At 41.5% G+C, this 27,304-nt stretch overlaps 1 protein-coding gene across 3 annotated transcripts in view; it reads right to left on the bottom strand.

Moving 5' to 3' along the window:
• POPDC3 (popeye domain cAMP effector 3) overlaps positions 1–2,916 on the bottom strand; it is a 76,525-nt gene extending 73,609 nt beyond the window's left edge. For 2 of the 3 annotated variants that reach the window (XM_089665089.1, XM_089665082.1), the window contains exon 1: positions 2,733–2,916. The gene's annotated coding sequence lies outside the window, so the exon portion shown is untranslated. The remainder of the gene's footprint in view (positions 1–2,732) is intronic. The other variant, XM_089665095.1, reaches the window with a different exon arrangement.
• Between the last annotated feature and the right edge of the window lie 24,388 nt (positions 2,917–27,304).

Below are 27,304 nucleotides of genomic sequence, written 5' to 3'. Positions count from 1 at the left end.
GTAGTTGCAATTTGTTTGTATTGTTGGTGAATTGGTGTGGGGACGCACTGGTTACCTCCGCTGCCATTGTGCTAGTGCTGCGAGTCCAGTACATCCCTATACCTTTAAGGAGGGATGGGCTCCCTCCAGGCATACCTTCCCTTAATCTATCCATTATTATATATGTGCTCCAACTCAGGAGACCCCAAATATATATAGTTTTAGGACTGCAGTACACTGGGGTGCCGTGACATGGCCGATGCAGCTTGTGTATAGATTTGCAAATGTGTGCAAACTAAACCCCTTGGTTTTAACGTGAACTATTAGACAAGGTTAACTTGGTTTGTTGCAGGCTGGCTAGTAAGTGAGCTGGTAATTTTTGTTTGCTGCTTTTTGACATGTGTTGCCCTTCCATGTGCTCCTTGCTGCCAAGGTCAGTTACAGGTTGGGGTGGTTGCCATTTGCTTGTACACTGGTATGTCTGCCTGGAAACATGGTTGACCAGGGGTACATGTGAATCAGGTTACATAATTTTGAATTGTCTGGGATATATTGTGATGGACATTGAAACATTAAATATTTTAAAATATTTAAAATAAATATTTAATTCATATAATTAATGGCTACAATGGCCAGATCAGGTATTAACACAACAATTGCATCTTCAAGAAAAAAGTTCTGAAACCCATTTGCTTGGGATATTTTTAATATAATTTTTTTTTTTTGTAATGTATGTTCTGCTTGAGACCAAAGCCAATTTTTTTCTCAAGTGTGCTGGCTCTGGAACTCTACAGAAAAAAGTAAAACCAAGACTGGCACAAGTTTAAAGGCCAAAGCATCATAATATAAAGAGTAACATTGTACATAAAGGTTCAAGCAAGGGATTTAAAGAAGAACCACAACCTGAGTGCAGTCTATGAATCCTCAAAAACTTTATCGATTTTTACAAACATTATTAGGTGAACGAATGCAAGGATTTAATTGGTTTTAATCACCAGCGCATTATAGATAAATATAAAAATTCCAGCTTTCAAATGTACAAAAGAGTCTTTAGTGATCTAAAACTACAAGTGTTTCTGTCTGAAGTGCTGACTGAAGCACTTGAAGTTTTTGATCACCAAAGACATTTTTGGACATTTGAGTGCTGAAATTTATATATTTATCAATAGAAGTACTATCTGGGGGAAGTGAGGATTTCCAGCTGCTAGGGTTATTTATATAATAAATATAGGGTTACATTGAAGCTCTGGATTGTATAGTTATATGATGTGCATTATAAACTGCATTGACCTTCTTCTATTATTATTAATTGCCATTATCTTCTTCTATCACTATAGATTGCATGTATGCACTATTATATTTTGCATTTATCTTCTATCATAGATTTAATTTATCTTTTTCTATCATTATAGATTGCATGTATCTTCCACTATTATATTTTGCATTTATCTTCTATCATAGATTTAATTTATCTTTTTCTATCATTATAGATTGCATGTATCTTCCACTATTATATTTTGCATTTATCTTCTATCATAGATTTAATTTATCTTTTTCTATCATTATAGATTACAGATTGCATTTATCTTCTATCATTTCATAGCATGTTTCACTGTCAAGTGCTAGCATGCAATGTTTCATCTTGCAAATGAATGAAGAACTATTGTATTTTGCCTTGCAGGCTGTATATCAATTTACAAGGCGGATGAGAAAGAAGCAGGGTGTGATGACAAGACACTGCTTCTCAAGCTATTCTAAATACAGTAACAGCATGCGCACAGCATGGGGCATTTGGAAATATTACTTTCAGTTATATCATAAGGTGCAGCCATCCTTTTAGTACACAAAGGTTAAATATAACAGTACAGTTCAATCTGATCACTGGCACAACACTACTTTTATGACATCCAATAAACTGTACAGTGTACACAATCGAGGTTGCCATGCCCCACTATTCACTGTTCAAAAATCAGATCAGTACCAACCACAGCTATACAGAAGAGACATGACCAAATTGTTCCTGATGGATTAAAGAGACAAGGCATTATTAGTAGGCTAACTAAGCTTATGATTATGAATGATCACACAGGTATCATTGGGTGGATGTGTGCATGGCATTAGCCAGGAAAGTCCCACTTGTGTATTGCAGGCACACAATACAAAACACATTTATTTATAGGCTGCCAGTGCTGCAGAGAAGGCTTGCTGATCTAGGGTTATATGTCACCAGGGACTGGGGGATTTCCTGAGATAGCAATCCCAGCATACACTCTAGGGATCCCTTGAAGAAATACCTGTCACTCCCTATACACAACAAGAGAGCTGATCTTCACTTACTTCATCCCTACTGCTTTCAGGTATGTCAGATGAAATAGAATCATCTGATCACTTCCCACTCTCCTCTTACTGCTGGTCAGCGAATGGCAGCCCACCAGTCATCACCTCCTACACACACACACGGGCAACCTGCCTGCGATCCGCTGACACTTAGCAGCGATCTACCATTAGTGGAGATCTGACACCTTGTAGCGATCTATTGACACCTACTGACGATCTGACCCTTACAGGCGATCAGATGACACTTACTGAAGATCTGACACTTACAGGCGATCTGATGACCCTTACTGACGATCTGACTCGTACAGGCGATCAGATGACACTTACTGAAGATCTGACACTTACAGGCGATCTGATGACTTTGATGGGAAGTTAGGCAGAGCCATGTGTGATCCAAGTGATCGCCGTCCTCTTACCTGTGTGTGCAGATCGTCCGTCCCGGGAAAGTTTGCCGATCTGATCGGTGACCGGGGGTGGGGTAGAGGTGACTAAAATAGGCAGAAAGAAGGGAGAAGGCTGCAGCCGAGCACCCGCCGAGCTCACTCCCCTTCCCAGCACAGCCTGCACGGCTCTGAGTGCTGGAGACACGCCGGGGGCGGAGCCACACTGACAGCTGGAGGGAGGAGGTGGGAGGGGCTGAGCATGTGGAAAGTACAGAATGGGATACCTACTCCTGATACTCTGCAGTATGCTGCCATTGCCCTACCGACTGGGAAATGTAATCACTCATCTGATCAAGGAGATATCCAAACACACCAGGGTAGGTTCAATAAAACAGGAGACTGACAACACAAAAAGATCACATGGTCCATCAAGTCAGCCCGTTTTAGATGTTTTCTTTTTCAATGTTTGAGTAGACCTATGTTAATCCCAATCCACTCACCCCAAAAAAACGAAAAAGACATTGGGAAAGCTTTTCTAAAACTGGAGCACACAGGATTTGTTGAAGCTGTGCATAGTAACCAATCAGCTTCTAACTTCCGCTTGTTCAATTAGGCTTTAACAATAAAACCTAGAAACTGATTGGTTACTATGGTCAGTGGACCAGATTCTGTGTTCTCCAGTTTCAGCAAATCTCCCCTGTTGTTACTTTTCCCATTCTGATTACTGCTGATTTATCCCCCTTCCAGGCCATTTTTTGTGATACAGCACTGCATTACTTTGACAATTGCGAGGTCATGCAACGCTGTACATTATAAATTAAATGCATCTCCTTTTTCCCCCACAAATAAAGCTTTCTTTTGGTGGTACTTGATCACCTCTGTGTTTTTATTTTTTTGCGCTATAAACAAAAAAGGCCGACAATTTTTTAAAAAAACCCACAATATTTCTGACTTTTTGCTATAAAACATATCCAATAAATAAAAAAAAATAAATGTCATAAATTTAGGCCAAAATGTATTCTGTTACATGTCTTTGCTAAAATAAAGTCCCAGTATGTGTAAATTAATGGGTTTACGCAAAAGTTATAACATCTACAAATGGCGATATATACTAGAAATATTTTTATACGTATATTAGTAATGGTGGCGATCAGCGACCTATAGCGGGACTGTGGGACCGTGGCGGAATTCTGACACTGGGTGGGAACTGACTGTCACTGACATCTCCAGTGACTCTGATACAGTGCTAATAAAAAGCACTGACACTGTACTAATGACACTGGGTAGGAAGGGGTTAACACCTGGGGTGATCAAAGGGTTAACTGTGTGTTAGGGAGTGATTTTATTGTGTACTATGTTGTGTTTTACTAAGCAGACCTGCTGCTTTCTATCTCTCTTCTGTGCAGTCCAATTGATCAGAGCCTTGGGGACAAGTTGCACATGCTCAGTTTGGTGTGTATTGCTAGTTTTTTTTTTTTTTGCTTGGGAGAGTACATGTGAGCAGCACAGGGCCAATCAGCACTGTCCAGACAGAGGGTCAGGGGTTGTGCAGCCTCATAGGACAATCAGGGGAGAATGAAAACTTCTCCTACAAGCTATAACCAGTGCTCTGCTGAACACTGATAGAAATCACATGACTGCTGTAACTGCTGATGAAAAAAGGTATTTACTAAAATAGTTGCATTTCCATGTTCTGTGTACTATGGGAGACCAGATAGAGTAAATGCAGGGTTTAGTAACACTTTAAGTTTCAAATCTTTAGATGTCATTGAGCATATGCCAAACCTTAGCATAATGTTCTTGTTTGACCCTGGATCAATATTTGATGAAGACTCCCTGAATATAGCCTTTGTGGGCCTCCTAGACCTATATAGGGTCTGTTGTAGTGTCAATAGAAAAGTAAAGGTCTAATTCTTTAGGTGGATTTTCATGGATCCGGGGCTCCTGAAGTAAGCACCCGTTTAGCCTCCATTGCCAGATTCAGGGTGAATTGTTCTTTGACAGGTCAATTGTTATAGATATTGGGGCATGGTCTGGCCATTTGATGTTTCCAATATCTGATTTAGTGACTCAGGGGTAATTTACTTCCAGTGACCACTAATGAAGGGACATTTTTTACTCCAATTGACCACTGAATCAGTGGCATTTTTTCCTTCCACTGATATTGGTTAATTTGTTGACTCCCACTGATGCAGGGGCATTTTAGTTCTTACTAAGCACCAATGTAGGGGTATTTTTTTCATCTGAACTTCAATTAATCAAAAAATCCTATTTTCTGCTATAATCTTTGTAAAAGCTACATTGATGCTCTTTCCAAGAAAGGAAAATAGTGTTTGGAAAATCTACAGCAGCAGGGGCGGACTGACCATTTGGGAACTTGGACACTGCCCGAGGGCCCTGGGTCAGTAGTGGGCCCCATGAGATGCCCCTGGTACCTTTTTCATAGGCTTTTTTTGGGTGTGGGTGAGGACACAGGGGCCCCATGATCCCCTATTGCCTGGGGGCCCAATGAGTTGTCAGTCCGTCCCTGTACAGCACTATATGGATATCAAAGAAACATGTAACATGGACTTTATAGGCACATAACCTCACAACCAATATTTATAAAATGAATATCTTTATTACAATTGAATGGTCAAATCCAAAGAGTGTATACAATCATACAGTAAATAGATCATCATTATAAGTCACAATAATAACTACAAGATCATAGATAAGGTGAATAAAAAAAAAAAACTGTATTGGAACGAGTTACCCCCATATATAAAGAGAATGTTGGATTATATATGCCACATAGGGCTGCCAGTGTAGAAAAGATAATAGGTCACGTTGGGGAATTACGCATCTCCAAATTATTATTTGCTCGACATGTTTGCGACAACAAGCCACTTCCTCAGGAGATAGAATGCATCTGCTAAGAAAAACATACAGCTTTAATCATCGGACAAAAAAGACTGTAGGCCAGTAAAGACCAGGATACAAAAATTGGCATTACTTACAACTGTGTGGATACCGAATACAATCAAATAAAAGCAACAGCAGACAGAAGAAATGGATGCACCAGACTGAAATATCTGGATATGGAGGCTGCAATGGGCACCATAAAAGTAGAAGTAAGAGATGAACCAACATATACAGATTTATTATGTGGTGTGAGGATGTACGAATATATAAGAATATCTATTCATGTACATCTTTGATATTGGTAAAATATACTGAAATAGCCAATGAGTCTTAGTCTTAGTCTGCATCCAGAAAGTATTCCCAGCGCTTAACTTTTGCCACATTTTATGTTACAGCCTTATTCCAAAATGGATTAAATTCATTTTTTCCCTCAACATTCTACAAACAATACCCCATAATAACAATGTGAAAGAAGGTCGTTTTGAAATCTTTGCAATTTTTAAAAAATAAAAAACTAAAAAAAAACTACATGTACATAAGTATTCACAGCCTTTGATCAATACTTTGTTGAAGCACCTTAAGCACCAATTACAGCCTCAAGTCATTTTGAGTATGATGCTACAAGCTTGGCACACCTATTTGTGGGCACTTTCTCCCATTCCTTTTTACAGTACCTCTCAAACTCCATCAGGTTGGATGGGGAGCGTCGGTGCACAGCCATTTTCAGATCTCTCCAGAAATGTTCAATCGAGTTCACGTCTAGGCTCTGGCTGGGCCACTCCAGGACATTCACAGAGTTGACCTGTAGCCACTACTTTGTTATGTGAGCTGTGTGCCTAGATGAACCGTTGCCTTAGTCTAAGCTCCAGAGGATTTATATATATATATATATATATATATATATATATATATGTGTGTGTATATATATGTGTATATATATATATATATATGTGTGTGTGTATATATATATATATATATATATATGTGTGTGTGTGTATATATATATATATATATATATATGTGTGTGTGTGTATATATATATATATATATATATATATATATATATATATATATATTCACATGTGTGTATATATATTGTGACAGTGTGGCGATCTGTCACCCTGGATTCTCAACAAGGCAGGTTGAGGGGCTCCAGGGTAAGTGTTTGATACGGAGGAAAGTGGCTTTTCACTTTTCTCCTTTGTTTGTAAGGTCTGTTTTGGGATCTGGAGCCTGGAGATTTCAAAGAGATCTGGGAGGGATGAAATCTCCAATCCTGGGACCAGGTTTTGGGATAGGCCAGGAGACTGATTGCACAGGTGTGTGCAGGCCTTTAGAGAGAGTCAGGACCAGGGTTCTGGGCTCCACCCCGGCAGCTAGGAGTCAGCAGGGCTCCACTTGGAAGACAGGAGGTCACTGCCTGGAAGTCAGGTGGGCTTCACCTAGGAGAGGTGGAAGCCAAAAGCAGCAAGGGGCTGCTAGAGACTAGCTGTGTGCTAGTGGCCAGCGGTGTGCAAGAGCCATGTCTTGAAGAAGTCTGCAGGAGGCAGACATCAAGCTGAGTATAAGCCAGGAGGCTGAATTTTGTTTTGTGTGATGGTGGATACCCCTGCGTGGGAACCTCTTATGTTATTGAACTTTCATTTAAATAAAAGTGGGCTAAAAAGGCCCTGAAAAAGAAAGCGAGTTGCTGTGTGCGTTAACAAAGCTCTACCACTTTGAAGCGAGTTCCCACAATATATATATATATAAGGGGCCTCCGAAACTGTGATAGGTAGTCTGGAAGTGTAATGAGGAAATAAAGCCCTTTAAAAGCCTGAAGGTGCTTATTGGATTTTGGGGTCCTGTACTTGGCTAGACTGCCAAAAAGTCTCTCACATGTGGTACCCCCATACTCGGGAGAAGTAGCAAAATGTATTTTGGGGAGTAATTCTACATATACCCATGGCATGTGTGAGCAGTAAATCATTTAAGTGACAATTTTGTGTAAAAAAAAAAAAATATATTTATTTTTGTCATTTTCCAAAAACTTGTGGTAAAAAAATAAATTCTTCTATTGATTCAACATTCCTCTCAGCAAATAGTTTGGGGTGACTACTTTCCAAAAAGGGGTCATTTTGGGGGGTGAGGGCGTTTAATGCCCAGCATTAGAAGTTTATGCCACACATCATTCACTCTTCTAACCACCTGAAGACCAAGCCTTTTTGTTCACATGAAAAAAATCAGTATTTTTTGCTAGGAAATTAATTTAAACCCCTAAACATTATATATTTTTTTAAAGCAGACACCCTAGTGAATAAAATGGTGGGTACTACAATTTTTTATGGCACTTAGTACTCGCGCAGTGATTTTTCAAAAGCAATTTTTAAAAAAAAAATACACTTTTTTTAATGCACAAAAACACAATATATTGGCCAATTGTTTGGTAAAATATAAAAGATAATGGTATGCCGAGTAAATAGATACCAAACGTGACATGCTTTAAAACTGCGCATGCCCGTTCAATGGTGACAAACTGCAGCCTGTGGACTGAATGAGAAAAAGAGAAGAAATCTCTGCCAGAAAAAGTGTGTGGTATGCCCACCATTAGAATATTCCACCCTGCATCCACCCACTTCTAATGGTGGGCACACATTAGGTCACACTTTGCCACAAGCGCCAGTTCCAAGATTGTACAAATGTCTAAATAGTGGCACGCTTCAATAAAAATTGTCCACGTATAAGTGGTACCCCATATGGAGAAATGATGACACCAAGTCCCAAACTATCTTGCCACTGCTCCCCATGTAGTCTGGGCATCCGGGGGGCTCCACTTGACTATCTTTTCCCTCGTAAATCCTAAACTTATAAGTATAGCCTGTTGTCCTCTCACAGGTCTTCTACATCTTGACCCCATATCTGGCACGCTTGCTGGGGAGAAATTGTTTGAATGCAAGGCGGCCAGAAAAATTAATCAGGGACTCATCAACGCAGATGTTTTGCTGGGGAGTATAGACGTCTGCAAATTTTAGGTTAAGGTGATTTGCGAGGGGCTGAATTTTGTGGAGCCGTCAAATTCAGGGTCACCCCGAGGATGACAGAGTGTATTGTCGCTGAAATACATAAAACACATTATACTCTCATATCTATGCCTGGCCATGGCAGCAGAGAATACGGTATATGATGAATCGGGTATGCAGACCAATACAACCTCAATTAATTTCTTTTAGTAATGCCCATGTTGCGGGTTAGGCCCAAAAAAATGTAAATTTGAAAACCGTAATGAGTTTCCACGTGAATGGTCTGGCAAAGTTTGAATTTGGGTTGGCAGCGATAAATTGTTGTCCATATAAACTGCTTTGATCCACAATCAACACACACAGATATTCCGTGAAAAACAGCTCCAAAAATCAAGGAGGTATGTGAAAGACCAAGATGTACTAGACCGCTGGTACTCACCAGTTCACCAAAAAGGTAGAGCGGCACTAGTACTGGCACTCTGCTGCATATGAGTGTCATCAAAATTTACTGACAAGTGCTAACAGAGATCAGGCCTGATTCTGCGAACACTGCGGTTTTGTGTGCAATGTATCAAGTGACAGTGACCTACTGACACTGCACTTGCTGGGGGAGAAGGGGGGGGGTAAGCGTAGGGGCTTAACGCAGGTGTTGGCAGGTGCAGGGGCTGATCCCTGCGTTTTTGGGGACGCTATACTAATGAGAACCCTGGTATAGTGCTGACCTGATCAAAGATATTGACCCGTTCAGACACTATACTAGCAATGGAGGTTTATTGTACATGAGCGTGCTCCTGGCAATCAAGGGGTTAAATGTGATGACTGGTGTACTGACGGCCAATCTGACGCTATCTGGGAGGGGCGTGAAAATATATATATATATATATGTGATTTTGCGTACCCATGCCGCCCTGTAGCAGTATTTCTGCTGTAGGGTGGTCAGGGAGCGGTTACAGAAGAGGTTTGTGTTACGGCGCTGTGTTACTTTAACGGACAATTGCGCGGTCATGCAACACTGCACCCAAATTAAATTGACATCCTTTTTTTCCCACAAATTGAGCTTTCTTTCGGTGGTACTTGATCGCCTGTGCGTTTTTAATTTTTTGCGCTATAAAAAAAAAGGCTGACAATTTTGAGAAAAAAAACAATAGTTTGGACTTTTTGCTATAAAACATGTCCAGTAAAAAAAATTAAAAAATCAAATTTTGTCACAAATTTCATCCAAAATGCATTCTGCGACATGTCTTTGCTAAAAAAAATCCCAATACGTGTAAATTAATTGCATTACATGAAAGTTATAGCGTTTCCAAATGGTGGGAAAGATACTGGGATTTTTAATTTTTATTTATACTAATAATGGCGGCGATCAGCGACTTATGGCAGGACTACGGGACTGCGGCGGACATTTTGACACTGGGTGGGAACTGACTTGGGGTCACTGACATCCGTAGTGACACCAATACAGTGATCAGTGAAAAAAAAAACACTGACACTGTACTAATGGCACTGGGGAGGAAGCGGTTAACATTTTTAGAGTTTACTGTGTGAGGGGAGTGTTTTACTAGGGGGCGGGGTGTGTGTGCTGAACGGGTACAGGCTGATCAGGGACAGGCTGATCGAGGGAGAGAAACTCTTCTCTCCCTCTGCAGCTTTTCATGAGCTGTCAGAGAACTGACACAGAGCAGGGCTGTGTGTAAACAATGCAGCCCTGCTCTGTGTCAGCGATCACCGCGAATCCCGAGGAAACGGCCGGTAATCACCAGCCGTGACCCGGCGGCTGACACCTGCGGGACAGGTAGGGTGGGCGCGCGCCTAGCGCGTGCCCCCTACCTGTTTTGCAAAACTACGTTTTAAAACGTGGTTTTGCCTGCCCGTGCCGCCCTGCTACCGTTTTAATGCGGTGGCTGGGCGGCAAGTGGTTAATACATACTTGAATAGGATTGTTTTTAGCATCACGCTAAGGCTGGCCATACATGATACAATTATCTTGTATAATTTTCCTTTAGATTTACCAAAAACCATATAATAGGAGGTCAAACCTGAACAACACTTTCAATTGTATACAATTAGGCAGGCCCTTGCACTACGTAGTTGAAAGTAAATCTAAAGGAAATTGGGCAAAAATTGTATATAAAATTGTATAGTGTATGGCCAACCCTAAGTTTATAGCCATCTTTAGTGATTGGATTTAGGGGAACCTAAAGGCTAATTAAATGTGCTTTCTGACTGCGTCCTTGTTAGCAGTTCACTGATTGACAGGGGCACTATTCCTCCCACTGATACCAATGATGGGGCACTATTCCTACCACTGACACCAATGATGGGGTACTATTCCTCCCAATGATACCAATGATGGGGCACTATTCCTCCCACTGTCACCAATGATGGGGCACTATTCATCCCACTGACACCAATGATGGGGCACTATTCCTCCCACTGACACCAATGACGGGGCACTATTCCTCCCACTGACATCAATGATGGGGCACTATTTCTCCCACTGACACCAATGATGGGGCACTATTCCTCCCACACTGACACCAATAATGTGGCACTATTTCTTCCACACTGACACCAATGATGGGGCACTATTCCTTCCACTGACACCAATGACGGGGCACTATTCCTCCCACTGACACCAATGATGGGGTACTATTCCTTCCACTGACACTAATGATGGGGCACTATTCGTCCCATACTGACACCAATGATGAGGCACTAGTCCTCCCACTGACACCAATGATGGGGCACTATTCCTCCCACTGACACCAATGATGGGGCACTATTCCTCCCACTGACATCAATGATGGGGCACTATTTCTCCCACTGACACCAATGATATGGCACTATTCCTCCCACTGACACCGATGATGGGGCACTATTCCTCCCACACTGACACCAATAATGGGGCACTATTTCTCCCACTGACACCAATGATGGGACACTATTCCTTCCACTGACACCAATGATGGGGCACTATTCCTCCCACTGACACTAATGGTGGGGCACTATTCCTCCCACACTGACACCAATGATGAGGCACTAGTCTTCCTACTGACACCAATGATGGTGTACTATTCCTTCCACTACTACTACTGATGGGGCACTATTCCTCCCATACTTACACCAATGATGAGGCACTAGTCCTACCACTGACACCAATGATGGGGTACTATTCCTCCCACTGACACCAATGATGGGGCACTATTCCTCCCACTGACACCAATGATAGGGCACTATTCCTTCCACTGACACCAATGATGGGGCACTATTCCTTCAACTGACACCAATGATGGGGCACTATTCCTCCCACACTGACAACAATGATGGGGCACTATTCCTTCCAATGACACCAATGATGGGGCACTATTCCTCCCACACTGACACCAATGATGGGGCACTATTCCTCCCACTGACACCAATGATAGGGCACTATTCCTTCCACTGACACTAATGATGGGGCACTATTCCTCCCACACTGACACCAATGATGGGGCACTATTCCTCCCACTGACACCAATGATAGGGCACTATTCCTTCCACTGACACTAATGATGGGGCACTATTCCTCCCACATGGACACCAATGATGGGGCACTATTCCTCCCACTGACAGCAATGATGGGGCACTATTCCTTCCACTGACACTAATGATGGGGCACTATTCCTCCCACACTGACACCAATTATGGAGCATTATTCCTCCCACTCTGACACCAATGATGGGGCACTATTCCTTCCACTGACACTAATGATGTGGCACTATTCCTCCCACTGACACCAATGATGGGGCACTATTCCTTCCACTGACATCAATGATGGGGCACTATTCCTTCAACTGACACCAATGATGGGGCACTATTCCTCCCACACTGACAACAATGATGGGGCACTATTCCTTCCAATGACACCAATGATGGGGCACTATTCCTCCCACACTGACACCAATGATGGGGCACTATCCCTCCCACTGACACCAATGATAGGGCACTATTCCTCCCACTGACACCTATGATGGGGCACTATTCCTCCCACTGACACTAATGATAGGGCACTATTCCTCCCACACTGACACCAATGATGAGGCTCTATTCCTCCCACACTGACACCAATGATGGGGTACTATTCCTCACACACTGACACCACTGATGGGCACTATTCCTCACACACTGACACCAATGATGGGGCACTATTCCTCCCACTGACACCAATAATGGGGGAACTATTCCTCCCACTGACACCAATGATGGGGCACTATTACTCTCACACTCACACCAATGATGGGGCACTATTCCTCCCACTGACACCAATGATGGGGCACTATTACTCCCACTGACACCAATGATGGGGCACTATTCCTCCCACTCACACCAATGATGGGGCACTATTCCTCCCACTGACACTAATGATGGGGCACTATTCCTCCCACTGATACCAATGATGGGGCACTATTCCTCCCACACTGACACAAATGATGGGGCACTCTTCCTCCCACACTAACACCAATTATGGGGCACTATTCCTTCCACTGACACCAATGATGGGGCACTATTCCTCCCACACTGACACCAATGTTGGGGCACTATTCCTACCACGCTGACACCAATGTTGGGGCACTTTTCCTCCCACACTGATACCAATGATGGGGCACTATTCCTTCCACTGACACCAATGATGGGGCACTATTCCCCCCACTGACACCAATAATGGGGGAACTATTCCTCCCACTGCACCAATGATGGGGTACTATTCCCACTGACACCAAAGATGGGGCACTATTCCTCCCACTGACACCAATGATGGGGAACTATTCCTTCCACACTGACACCAATGATGGGGCACTATTCCTCCCACTGACACCAATGATGGGGCACTATTCCTTCCACACTGACACCAATGATGGGGCACTATTCCTCCCACACTGACACCAATGATGGGGCACTATTCCTCCCACTCTAATAAAAATTGTGAGCGCTAAAAACAAAGAAGCAGCCACAGCATCAAAAAGGATACTAAATAACCTTGTAAAACTCAAAGTATAAAAGATGCGGCGCTAAATCCAAGATATTAATAATTATAAACCAAATCACAAAGTGTCTAATGACCAAGGTGCCAATATAGTCAATGCAAATATATGGTGAGCATAAATCAAGTGACTTGTGTGATCACATGTATTCCATCACTAACAGAGTGACAAGCAGTGCAAAATAGCAGTCTTACTGAAAACGTGAGATATGAAAATCCCTCTCCATCAGAGTGCTTCTTCCAAGCCGTGATAATGAAAAAAGTGAAGGCTGTGCACTCACCAGATACACAGTGTAACTGCGCATTTAGAGACAAATTTCTCTACTGGATCCGCTGATGAGTCCTAAAGACTTGGATCTGGTCTGGCCAGGTATTCCTCAACCCGCTTAGTACTGCTGATGATCCTCGGTCTCTCCTTTAACTGGCTCTATGGGTAATGGATGGCATGTGCCTTTAAGTAGAGATGCTTACTGTCACACACATATTCCCCATTATCATCTGCTGAAAACCGATTGTACGTATATCCTCCATTAGTAGAAAGTTCTTTGAGACTACCCTTTTTTGTCAGCTCCCTTGCATCTGAAGGAAAAGTGATTTTGACTGTAAACCCAGAGTTATCCACCTTGAATTTATTACTATTTATGTCTCCTAATTGTTGTTCGTCAGTGTCTGCTACTGATATATCGCTGTGATCGGGTGATCCTGTAGAACAGTGGTTCTCAACCTGTGGGTCGCGACCCCTTTGGGGGTCGAACAACCCTTTCACAGGGGTCACTAAGACCATCGGAAAACACATATTTCCGATGTGTAAAAAGCAGCTACTGTGTAGAAAGCAGCTGCTGTGTTGAAAGCAGCTACTCTGTTAAAAGCAGCTACTGTGTTGAAAGCAGCAGTATTGGAGGTAAAACGATACTTCATGAATTATAATTACTGGATAAATCATTTTATGGTTGGGGGTCACCACAACATGAGGAACTGTATTAAAGGGTCGCAGCATTAGAAAGGTTGAGTACCACTGCTGTAGAAGGTGATCGCAGGCAGAGCCCTGTGCTGCTCCTGGATGGGTCGGACACTCGCTGAGAACCTCCTCCCACACTGACACCAATGTTGGGGCACTATTCCTCCCACACTGACACCAATGATGGGGCACTATTCCTTCCACTGACACCAATGATGGGGCACTATTCCCCCCACTGACACCAATAATGGGGGAACTATTCCTCCCACTGACACCAATGATGGGGCACTATTACTCTCACACTGACACCAATGATGGGGCACTATTCCTCCCACTGACACCAATGATGGGGCACTATTACTCCCACTGACACCAATTATGGGGTACTATTCCTCCCACTGACAACAATGATGAGGCACTATTACTCCCACTGACACCAATGATGGGGCACTATTACTCCCACTGACACCAATGATGGGGCACTATTCCTCCCACTGACACCAATGATGGGGCACTATTTCTTCCACACTGACACCAATGATGGGGCACTATTCCTCCCACACTGACACCAATGTTGGGGCACTATTCCTCCCACACTGACACCAATGTTGGGGCACTATTCCTCCCAAACTGACACCAATGATGGGACACTATTCCTCCCACACTGACACAAATGATCGGGCACTAATCTTTCCACTGACATCAACAATGGGCACTATTCCTCCCACACTGACACCAATGATGGGGTACTATTCCTCCCACTGACACCAATGATGGGATATTATTCCCCCCCTGACACCAATGATGGGGCACTATTCCTCCCACTGACACCAATGATGGGGTACTATTCCTCCCACTGACACCAATGATGGGGTACTATTCCTCCCACTGACACCAATGATGGGGCACTATTCCTTCCACTGACACCAATGATGGGACACTATTCCACCTACTGTGGGAGGAATAGTGCCCCACCTTTGTTGTCAGTGGAAGGAATAGTGCCCCATCATTGGTGTCAGTAGGAGGAATTGTGTCCCACCGTTTTTGTCAGTGGAAAGAATAGTGCCCCATCATTGTTGTTAGTAGGTGGAGCTCTAATAGGAAGATGTGGAGCCTAAAGAGGAAGGGGTGAACTTTACAGACAAAGGGGTGTACCTTAAACAAGAAGGGGTGGGACACATTTAGATGCGAGGGAGGGGGCCCGATTTTAGTCTTGCCTAGGGCAGTACAAAACCAAAATACACCACTGACCTCATGGTAAGGTGACTAGATTTTCAAAATGAAATCCAGGTAACATCCTATTGCTTTTATTGGGGGTGGAGCGGGGGTTGGGAACATAACAGAATGCAAAGCACGCCACACTAAATGTTGGTTGTGACCACGCTAACAGTGGGAGGGGCCTAAGAGGGTATGATATAATGACACCTAGGCCAAACTTTGCTCTGAGTCAAGAGTGCTGACCCAGGTGTGCATTGCAGGTCACCGTCACAAGCAATGGCAAGGCAACAAATAATCCACAACCCTACTGACCACAAATGAAGTCTGCACAAGTCAGGAGAGGAAAGGACTGGGGCCACCATATAGTATTGCCATGTGAGATCAGCAATATAGCTGGCCACACCCCAAAATTGGGGACTAACATTAGGAACACACCCCATTTTTAATAGCCCGACGGGTAAAATACTGGTCAAGTGAAAACCTTAGTTTCAGGTCACATTCTCAAAAAATAAGCAGCAAAAAGATATAGAAAACGTTATCACACATATATAAAGAAGATCTGGACTGGAGAAGCATGCCAATTAAAAGGAAGTAGAGAGCAAATGACTAGAGTGGTCTTCTGCAGCTGATCTGTCCCCCATTACTGACTTACCATGTTTTAGTCTGCACCGTGCCTCTGTGTGGGGGCTACATGGGTGATAACAGTGAATGTCCCTTTTTTGGTTCTGAAGCTGTTGGAATACATTGTTCATGTATTTTGTGCAACAACTACATCAGTACTCAGTAGAGATATATTCTTCAACCAGTAGATGGCAGTGTTTATAAGTTTTTAGCTGTCTCTATGGTATATTCTAGGTCTTTTCTCTGAATAAAGTTTCCTGTTTCCTTGTTGTGGTGAAGCAGAAAAGTACATGTGGACTGGGCACTGTCTGCTCTGTAGGCCTATATACACAATTTCTAACAGATTACAGGCCAAGTCATAATCGACTACAGCAAAAAAGTGCAAGATACAGCAACAGAATAAAAAAAATGGCCAGTAAGGGCTCGTTCACACTTGACTTTATTTCTAACTCTTGCCAAACGCCTCTATAGCATTTGACAGGTGTTAGACAGGCGTTTGGGAAGCGTTTTTAATGTTCCTCAAATGCTCTCCAAACGCCCTATGCACGGTTTTGAGGCCAAGCGTTAAAACCGCACCACAGATGCCTATAATGAAGTTAAATGGTTTCAACGCTCTGCAACCGCCTTGCAAGCGCCCCACAAACGCCTGCCAGGTGTTTGAGGAGTGGAACCATAGACTTGAAAGGGAGGCTTACACTCCGCCTGACTCGACATGAGGCATCCGTTTTGCCTTGACGCAAACGCAACGCTAACGCTTCAGTGTGAACAGCACTGTGTGCTGCCATGTGCAGAATTTTCAACACCTGTCTGACGCCTTCTGATATAGTTAGTGTGAACGTAGCCTTTGCTATAATAAGTAATTCTTTGCTATAAGCAAATTGTGTAAAAAAAAAAAAATACTGATCACTTCCCAAAAGTAGTACAATGTTACTATGGTAACATTATACTACTTTGGTCATAGTGAAATATGAAAAAAATATCTTAAAAAAAGAGAAAAAAAAGTAATAAAACATTAAAAATAATATATATATATATATATATATATATATATATATAAAAATATAAATCAATCAATCAATAGATCAATTTTCAGATATACCCCATAGTTTGTGAACTCTATAACTTTCTTACAGACTAAAAAATACATCCTAATTTGGGTTATTTTCTCCAAAGATATGTAGCAGACTACATCTTGGCCTAATTTTTTGAAGAACAATTATTTATTTGCAAACTTTTATAACAGAAACAAAGAAAAATTGTTTTTTTTTCAAAATTGTTGGTCTGTTTTTGTTAATTTAGCAGAAAATAAAAAAAAACCCAGTAGTGATTAAATACCACCAAAAGAAAGCTCTAGTTGTGTGAAGAAAATGATAAAATTTTAGTTTGGGTACAATGTTGACCGTGCAATTGTCATTCAAAGTGTGAGAGCGCTGAAACCTGAAAATTGGCCTGGGCGGGAAGGGGGTAAAATGCCCGGTATGGAAGGGATTGGTTCATCACAGGATTCAAACTTATATCCAGTTCTTGGGGTGAAGCTAATAGACCCCTGATGTCTCCATAAAGAGGACCTTGTCACTACTATCACATCGGGGGCTTGTCAGTGCATACATACATCAATACATGGTTAGGACATATGTACATATCTAAACACCTATTACACGCCCCTACACACACCAGAAGTGGAAGAAACATTTTAGGGCTGTTATTTTAATTTATGGGTTGCCTATTAGCAATTTTGGATATCTTCATTAATTGCCTTTCACAACCGTGCATAATTTACTAGGTTAGCTAATGCATACTAGAACTAAAACTGCTAAATGTGGCCTGTATGTGCAAGTTTTGATAACCTCTGGTCATGAAAGGGATAAATAAAAACAAGAGGAAGCAATAAAAATGGAACTATACCAATTTTTTTATTGTATGTTTATTAAAGTATAAACCTTTAAATTGTCTTCATGTACTCTGATTAAACAGAGAGTCCTTTGGTGAAATCAATTGGCCAAAAGTGGAGATCTAGCGATCCTCTCGGCCATTCACTGACACACTTTTGACCAACAGATGTCAAGCCTGCCCACCACGACAAGGTAGACTCTCCTAGGGCAGGACCTACACTAAGCTACACTAAGCTACCCTACTCGATGCTAGTCATCGTTTTTCTAATGTTGGGTGTATGTTTGTAGCAGGCCTCATCCTAGAATCTGTGTGTGCGATCTACTCTCTCCTCATTTGGTTGTCATCTCTCTAAAGTATGTAGCAGTCAGTTTATGTACAAGTGGACGTCCTCTGTTAGTGTAGGTCAGTGTATGCCAGTCAATGTGTGTTGACCAATGTGTGTCTGTAAAGAAATGTCAGTCCTGTCTTCACCTCGGCACATATCCATACTGCTTTGCAATCTGAAGTTCTTCTTCTCTTCTTTCAAAAAATCTTGGTCTTCCCGATTTGACAACGAAGGAGTCCATCATCCTGTCCATCTGTGCGTACAGCTTTAACTTGAAGATCTCTTCTTTCTTCTCTGGTGGAAATGGTTTGGAGATTTCTGGGTTGATTGATTTTATGCCTTTAGATGAAAAATGAAATAATGTTTAGTTTGGTGCACAGAATATAATACTCAACATGTCAAGCCTAAAAATTGCAAAACAACAAACTTCAGTTCCCTAAATTTTCCCTAGGTGACATTTTAAAAGCCTCCACAGGTCATCAGTTTAAATTTAAAGTGCTATTAAAGGCTATTTTTTTTAATTAAAATAAAAAAGAGGTTATATTTATCTGCTTTGTGCAAGAATATTGCACAGAGTGGCCCTTTGCCTCATCTTTGGCAGTCCCATATTGACGCTGTGCACTCCTTCATTCGAGTGCCCCTTTAGCAAGCGGTGTACTATAGGGGCACTCAAATGGGTGTGCTCCTGAGCCAGACTGTATGCATCTATAGACACACACACCGGTAAGCCATGCCCTCGCTTCCTTCTCACTGGAGTTTAATTGACAGCAGCAGGAGGCTAGGGCTCCCACTGCTCTCAATGTCTCTTGTGAGACTAGGAAGTCAAAGGAGTGGTGCTGCAGACGGGACACTGCTGGAGTGGTGACAAAAGTAATCTAAGTGTTTAGGGACAGAGAGGCAGAACAAATAGTGGGGAGCTTCATACCTTAATGCAGAGAATGCACTAAGGTCACAACCATATTGACTTTGGAACAACTCTAAATACATATTAACCACTTCCAGTCCGGACACTTTTACCCCCTTCCTGTCCAGGCCAATTTTCAGCTTTCAGGGCTATCACACTTTGAATGACAATTGCGCGGTCATGCAACACTGTACACATATGAAATTTTTAGCATTTTTTTGAGACAGATAAAAGTTTATTTTGGTGGTATTTATTCACCACTGGGATTTTTTTTTCTTGCTATATAAATGAAAATGTCTAAAAATTTTGAAAAAAAGTGTTTTTTTAAATAAAATTTTGCAAATAAATAATCTTTCTTCACAAATCTTGGCCAAAATGTATTCAGCTATGTTTTTAGTAAAACAAAATAACCCAAATTAGGTTATAACTAAAAATTATAATTAAAAAAAAAATTTTTTTACATTTTTATTTTTTATATTATTATGTATGGGTTTTTTTTTTTTAACATGCTGTCACCCTAGCAGTACAGTGTCACCATAGTGACACTGTACTACTTGTGGGGGAGTGATGAAGATTTTTTTTTTACACTGGTTGCTTTTACACCCATAAATCGCATACTAGCTCATTATGAAGGACTTACCTTAAAATTAAGCCGTCCAGCGGTGTACTGTCATCACTGCAGAGGCTTCCATCTTCACCCTGTCTACCACTTTAACTCTGAGCGCCCCTTTAGCAAGGGACACCCATGTGGGCACGCTCCCAAACAAGGCTGTGTGTGTCCATAGGCACACAGAGTGCTGGTAAGCCATGCCCCCAGCTCCCTCCTCATAGGAGTTTGACTGACACCAGCATGGACCTATGACTCCCAGTGCTCTCATAGTCTCCTATGAGATTTTTGTACATATTTATTCAATTATTTAACATTTTGACATGGCACTAGGGTCCCTTCTAGGCAGCTTCCTTTTGGACCATAGTATTGATACTTTGGTCATGAACTTGTTTGGTGCTTTTTCTGCTGCAGGGACCACACTGACTGACTGCGTTGACAGTAATATACTTTATGAATCTTTTAAATTTGTAATTTATTTATTTTGGATAGTAGGAAATGTAAATTTGTCATTTAGACAAACAAAGTGATTTTGTCTCCCTAGCAGTGATACAATAAGCAGTAAAACCTTGAAAGAGGTTCTAGCTGCTTGCTACCCAATCTGAAACACAGAAAAATGATTTGGCTTTAGATACACTGTTTCTGACACCCACGCCCCAACCCCCCCCCCCCCCCCCACACACACACATATGCTGTCTCTAATTCTGTTATACATCGAAATGTAAGTGTTTGTCCCTATGTGTGATTATGGTTCCCATTTTCCAGGCCATTCCAGCTGGATTTGTTTGTTTCTTTTACCTCCCAGTAGTCCCTCTTTTGGAACCAAATCCATCTGTCCTGCGTTCCTCCATAGGTGCCCCTCTTTTTGGACAGATGTGTAGACCTGTATAATAAATGCAATACTTGAAATAACATTAAACCTTCATTTTTTTAAAAAATAAAAATAACAAACATATTATACTTACCTGCTCTGTGCAACGGTCTTGCACAGAGCAGCCCCAGTCCTCCTCTTCTGGGGTCCCCCGCTGCTTTAGACTCAGAAAATACAGCCAGTTCCCAGAAGACCTTTTGCTCTCTAGTTCCTGTGTCACCTTCACCCATGCTCGTCTCCAGAACTTCTCCTGAGTTTCTCCCATCCTATGGAACTCTCTACCCCAATCTGTCCAGCTGTCTCCAAATCTATCCACCTTTAGATGATCCCTGAAAACCTCTCTCTTTAAAGAAGTCTATCCTGCTTCTACCTAGTAAAGGGTCAGGGACATTTTTTTCCTGCGTTTTGCGTGTAATAGACTTCATTGGACCCGCACCAAAAACACATGTGTTGCGCTTTTTATTCATTTTGCTTTTTTTTTTTTTTTTTTTGCTAATAGGAAAGTATGACAGTTCTGTTCACGTAGTGTGACTTTGATGTGACTTTGATGCTACTTGAGTGCCAGAGAGTTTAAAATTGCATCAAAGTCACAGCACATGAACAGAACTGTCATACTTTCCTGTTGGACAAAGATAAAAAAAAACGCGTTTAAAAATGCAAAATGCACTGCAAAATGGGCCAAAAAGACATACCAACTGCAACCTGCATATATGTGAACCTAGCCTTAGAAAGTATAGAAACCATTGGATCAGCATGACAGTCAAATATCATTTACAGAATTCATTCAGCAATGGCAGCCTATGTATTTCTCTCATTACAGGTTTCCTGGCATAAAGGCAGAGTCAACACTTACCTGTAAACTTGTAGAAGGCCTCTATGTCTTGTATAGATGTTTCGGGGAACTCCAACAGAGATTTCAAGAGCGGGTGTTCTCTATTGGTTCCTTCTTTCCATCTCTTCACTGGTCTCCCCTCCTCTGCAGATGATGAAGGATGTTGTGCTTTTCTCTTCATCATCATCCTTGGTGTCCTAATCACAATGCACAGGGTTTGTAACCGAGGGATGTAGGTGTATGTCCTGCCTGATGATATGTTACAGTACTGACCCCCCAACCCCAAAATACAACTTTAAATCTTAAAACAACTTTATTTATAGATATATTATCACTAAGTAACAGAAATCAAATAACTATAAAGGCAAACCTGATACAAACTGTCCCCTAACCCCCCCTCACAGCTGTAGCCAACTGCTCCCCCACCCCCAAACTCCCCAAAAACACCTAATCTAAACTTTTAAACAAATATCAATTCTATTAAATAAATACAATCAAAAAGAAATTGAAAATCGATAAAACTAAGCAAGCCTGTTCAGCAATCCGGGTCTCTTCTGTCTTCAGACAACGATGCGAGCACCATCCAGCTCTGAAGGGAGAGTGAAGTGACAGTTGGAGCTGACCTGTGACAGTTGGAGCTGACCTCACCTCAGGTGCAGCCTGTTGCTATGGATCATTCTTCTTAGTGATCAGATGATTGGACCTAATAAATAAAAAAATATATACAGTACATATATTGTATATTTTATATATAGCTATATCTATCTACAGTATAACATTTTTTTCCTCCTAGCTTTGGCTAGGGAGTATACTATCTATCAATCTATATACAGTACTATATATATATATATATACACACACTTTTTTTGTCTATTTTATTTCCCCCTAGGCTAGGGGAATATTATATATATATATATATATATATATATATATATATGTATATATATATATATATATATATATAATTTACTTATTTTCCCCTAGGTAGGATTGGACCTAATAAATAAAAATATATGTACAGTACATCTATCTATCTATATACAGTACTATATATATATATATATATATATATATATATATATATATATATATATATATATATATATATATATATATATACAGTATTTTCTGGCGTATAAGACTACTTTTTATACTTAAAAATATACCCTAAAAATTGGGGGTCGTCTTATACACGGGGTATAAAATGTGAACTTTGAGTTTGTTTGGGTCAAGCTAGCTGGATGTGTGGTAATACTGTACATACAGTATACCGTGCTGAGCCAAGCTGGCTCAAAACAAATGTCCCTATGACAGATTAATCTGTCAGCCTGCTGGATGTGCAGCATATACAGTATACTGCGCTGAGCCAAGCGGTTTCAAAACGTACCAGTACGTCCCTACTGTAATCAGCCCGCTGGATGCGTGTATGTACGGTAGCTGCGGCTACATACAGTATACACTGGGCCAATCACGGCTAGTGATGTATTCTACTAATGAATACAAATCCTGCTCAGATTGGCTGAGTCAGAGAGGTGAGCTGATGATGTCACAACCTCAGCCAATCCGAGCAGGCTTTGTATTCACTAGTAGAATACATCGCTTGCCGTGATTGGCCCAGCGTATACCATACTGGTACGTTTTGAAACAGCTTGGCTCAGTATACTGTATATACCGCACATCCAGCGGGCTGACAGATTAATCTGTCATAGGAACATTTGTTTTGAGCCAGCTTGGCTTAGCACGGTATACTGTATGTACATTACTGCACATCCAGCGGGCTGTATATCCATATGATGACTGTCTTACAAATGTATCACAAGATGTCATTCATGAACTTATGATGTCAGAGGATGAACATGAGGATTTTGAAGGATTTTAAGTACTGGTAAGTCATAACCATTTCAGTTAAAAAATCTGATGTTTTTAAATGGTGTTACATCGGAAGGGGGGTAGTCTTATACGGCGAGTATAGCCCAAAACCTATGTTTTAACTGGAAAATTAGGGGGTCGTCTTGTACACCCAGTCACCTTATACGCCGGAAAATACGGTATATATATTTATATATATATATACATATATATATATTTACATATATATATATATACATATATATATTTAATATATATATATATATTTATATATATATATATATATATATATATATATATATAGTTTACCTGGAGAAAAAAGATTGCCCAGAATAGAGGCTAGTAAGCTGTATAGTAAATCCAAGCTAAGAAGAAACATGGATGGATCATCCCCCTAAAAGTTTGTTTGGTCTAAGGCCCGCAATTACAGCCAGAAAAATAGCTATCTCTAGAATAGGAAAAGAGGAGAATATTGTTCCCACTACTAGTGTCAACAACATAGAGCCAGATTATCAATACATCTGAAACAACTATGATGTGTAGCAATGCTGCATACCTGAAAAGAGTGTAATCCTCCTATGTGCTGTACTGCCTGACCAGGCCAGTGCCTGTAATGAACATAACTATATATATAACATAAGGCAGGGGTGCTCAACCTTTTGAAGAGCAAGGGCCATTTAAGTTATTTGGTAACTGGTTGTGGACCACAAAGAAATCAAATCGTTCTGAATTTAAATTTTTATATTTTGAATAGCATAATGAACATTTGCCTCCTGCAGCTGCTGAATGCTGGTGGGCAGGAGAGGAGAAAGGAGGCTGCACAGACTCCCTGGAGCAAGGAGCAGGGTCACCATTGCGACCCCTGATGCTACACCAATGGTTGGGGTGTGTGGTAAAAACATGTCTCAACCAGGGGTGTATTTACCACAAGGCAAATAAGGCATTTGCCTAGGGCGGCATTTTTTAGGGGGGCAGCACTACCCCGTGGAAAAAGGGACATATGTGGCATGGGAACCAGGTGGGATCAGAGAGGGGCTGTGGACTGTTTGATGGTGTTTGCAGAGCCCGGCTGGCGTTCCTGGGGATGGCCAGAGATGTGAAGGCGAGTGTCTTTCTCTCTGTCGTGGGGGGGGGTGGGTGTTAATGGAAGGCTCTCGGGTGGGGGGGGGTGGAGCAGGGGTGTTATTAGTCACTGTCAGGCTCTAGCCACAGGAGGGGGGGGTCTGGTGTTGGTCTGTGTTATGCTCTCTCCACCGTGGGGGGGGTGCATCCGAATTTTGTGTTGCCTAGCAGCACAAAATCTAAATACACCACTGGTCTCAACCAGGGGTTTTTACCACCCCCCAAAATACAAATGTATACAAGCCCTTACTGTCCTGAGCCCCCTATAAGGCTGCTTTTACACTGATGTGCTGTGGTTTACCAATAACATAGCAGTGCATCTATGGCTTTCGTGCAGATTAGCTGCGCTTTGCAATAGACTTCTATTAAATATTTAGTGTGTGGTGTACTTTCTGAAAACGCACCAAAACTGCTGCATTCAGGAGTTTTGTTGCACTTTCAGAAAGCACACCAAACCTGTGCAGGATATAATAGAAGTGCACTTCCATGGTTTGAGGTCAAGGGCCACATCAGAGGGCTCCGAGGGCCACAGGTTGAGCACCCCTGGCATAAGGCAATAGCTACTTTTTTTTTTTTTAACATTAACCTATTTTATTAACTTTTTAAGACTATAAAAACATTTGGAATAATGGAAATTTGGAGGCAGATCAGTGAAGTTTTACATGAACAAAAATTCATTTTTCTGCCGTGTTTAAAATAATGCAATTTGAATTTTTTAAACTGTGTCAAGCTACTAAGAATTACTATTCTATTTAGTTTCAGGCACAGACCCACCCCATCACTTCTGCTTCACTATCAACATACTAGACCACAATGACTTGACAACAGTGAGAAGTAGAGACTAGAAATGATAGTAATCCAAATAACATTAAGCAATCAGCCTATCAGCCTGTGGGGTGTTGGCAACATTGACTGCATCATGCAAGTCTATTAAAAAAACTTAAATTTGAAAGATAAAAATTAATGATACAGTTGCTTTCAGAGCTAATAGCCCAAAACCAGCCAAAACAATAAAAAGTTGTACTGTTAGTCATAGTCATAAAAGCAAGAACATTAGATACAGCAGCGTCTGAAGTACACATCAATAAATCATTTGCTTGTACAAGAAGATATAAACAATGCAATTGGGGCAGCAGTGAAAACTAATTAAGAACCTGAATTCAAAAGCATTTCAGTGCACAAACTTGTATAAGCCCAGAATCCAGTCATTTGTTCCAAGTGATATTAATTAGGTACCATATGTGCATTTATGTACAAGTGATGATTGAGATTGGGGTTTTGGGTCAAGTCCACCATGAGTCTGATCCAAACTCATTCGCAGTTCATGAAATTGGGAAACAAATGTAATTATTTGTTCTCTTGGCAACCAGTTGCTAATCATATTCTTCCTGGCCTTTGAACTGTGGTCAGGTGTTTTTCTTGGGTTTGTGCTCGGGTTAATGATTTATGATAGCAGTATAAAGTTTTTTGTGTTTTTTGAGAAAGGTATTTTTTATTTTAACTTACACTCACTAACCACTTTATTAGGTACACCTGTTCAATTACTTGGTAACACTAATTGCTAATCAGCCAATCACGTGGCAGCAATTCAATGCATTTAGGCATCTAGACATGGTGAAGACAACTTGCTGAAGATCAAACCATACATCAGAAAGGGAAATAAAGGGGATTTAATTGACTTTGAACGTGGCATGGTTGTTGGTGCCAGATGGACGGTTTGAGTATTTCAAAAACTGCTGATCTACTGGGATTTTCACGCACAACCATCTCCAGGGTTTACCAAGAATGGTCCGAAAGAGAGAAACTTTTCAGTGAGGGGCAGATGTGTGGACGAAAATGCCTTTTTGATGTCAAAGGTCAGAGGAGAATGGGCAGACTGGTTCGAGATGATAGAAAGCAAAAGTAACTCATGTCAATATGGACCAAAATCTCTGAGGAATGTTTCCAACACCAGGTTGAATCTATGCTACGAAAAATTAAGGCAAAAAGGGGTCCAATCCAGTACTAGCAAGGGGTACCCAATAAGGCGGCCTGTGAGTGTAATTTTGCTAGGGTTTTTCAGGGTCAGTATTGCTGTCACATGCAAAGATTCCTGTTGTTTGCACCACATCACTACATATTAGTGCGGTACAGTTGCGTACACCAAATCAGCACACTGATTAGTGCAACAAAACACCACAAACTCAATCCCCCTATTGTTACAGCTGCTAATAATGTTAGAAAACACCCTGTATTCATCCTGTCTGGGAAGGCTAAAGGGAGAAGCAGAGGTTCTTCACCTATAGATAGTATGGAGTGAGCAGGTTCCATATCAGCAGGACAAAGCGGTGGTTGAGCCACACCTTTGAGAGGCATGGCATGTCTGCTTTTTTTCATTCTGACAATGAACATTCTATACAGCCAGTGCATGTCAAGCAGGTAGTGGAATGGATAGCCAAGCATTTCTCATTCTCATCCTCCAA

Source organism: Staurois parvus, unplaced genomic scaffold (assembly GCF_062004578.1).
Source record: "Staurois parvus isolate SC_StPar_1 unplaced genomic scaffold, SC_StPar_1.0 ptg000048l, whole genome shotgun sequence".
NCBI classification, from domain to species: domain Eukaryota; kingdom Metazoa; phylum Chordata; class Amphibia; order Anura; family Ranidae; genus Staurois; species Staurois parvus.
This window is presented reverse-complemented; position numbering and strand designations above follow the sequence as displayed.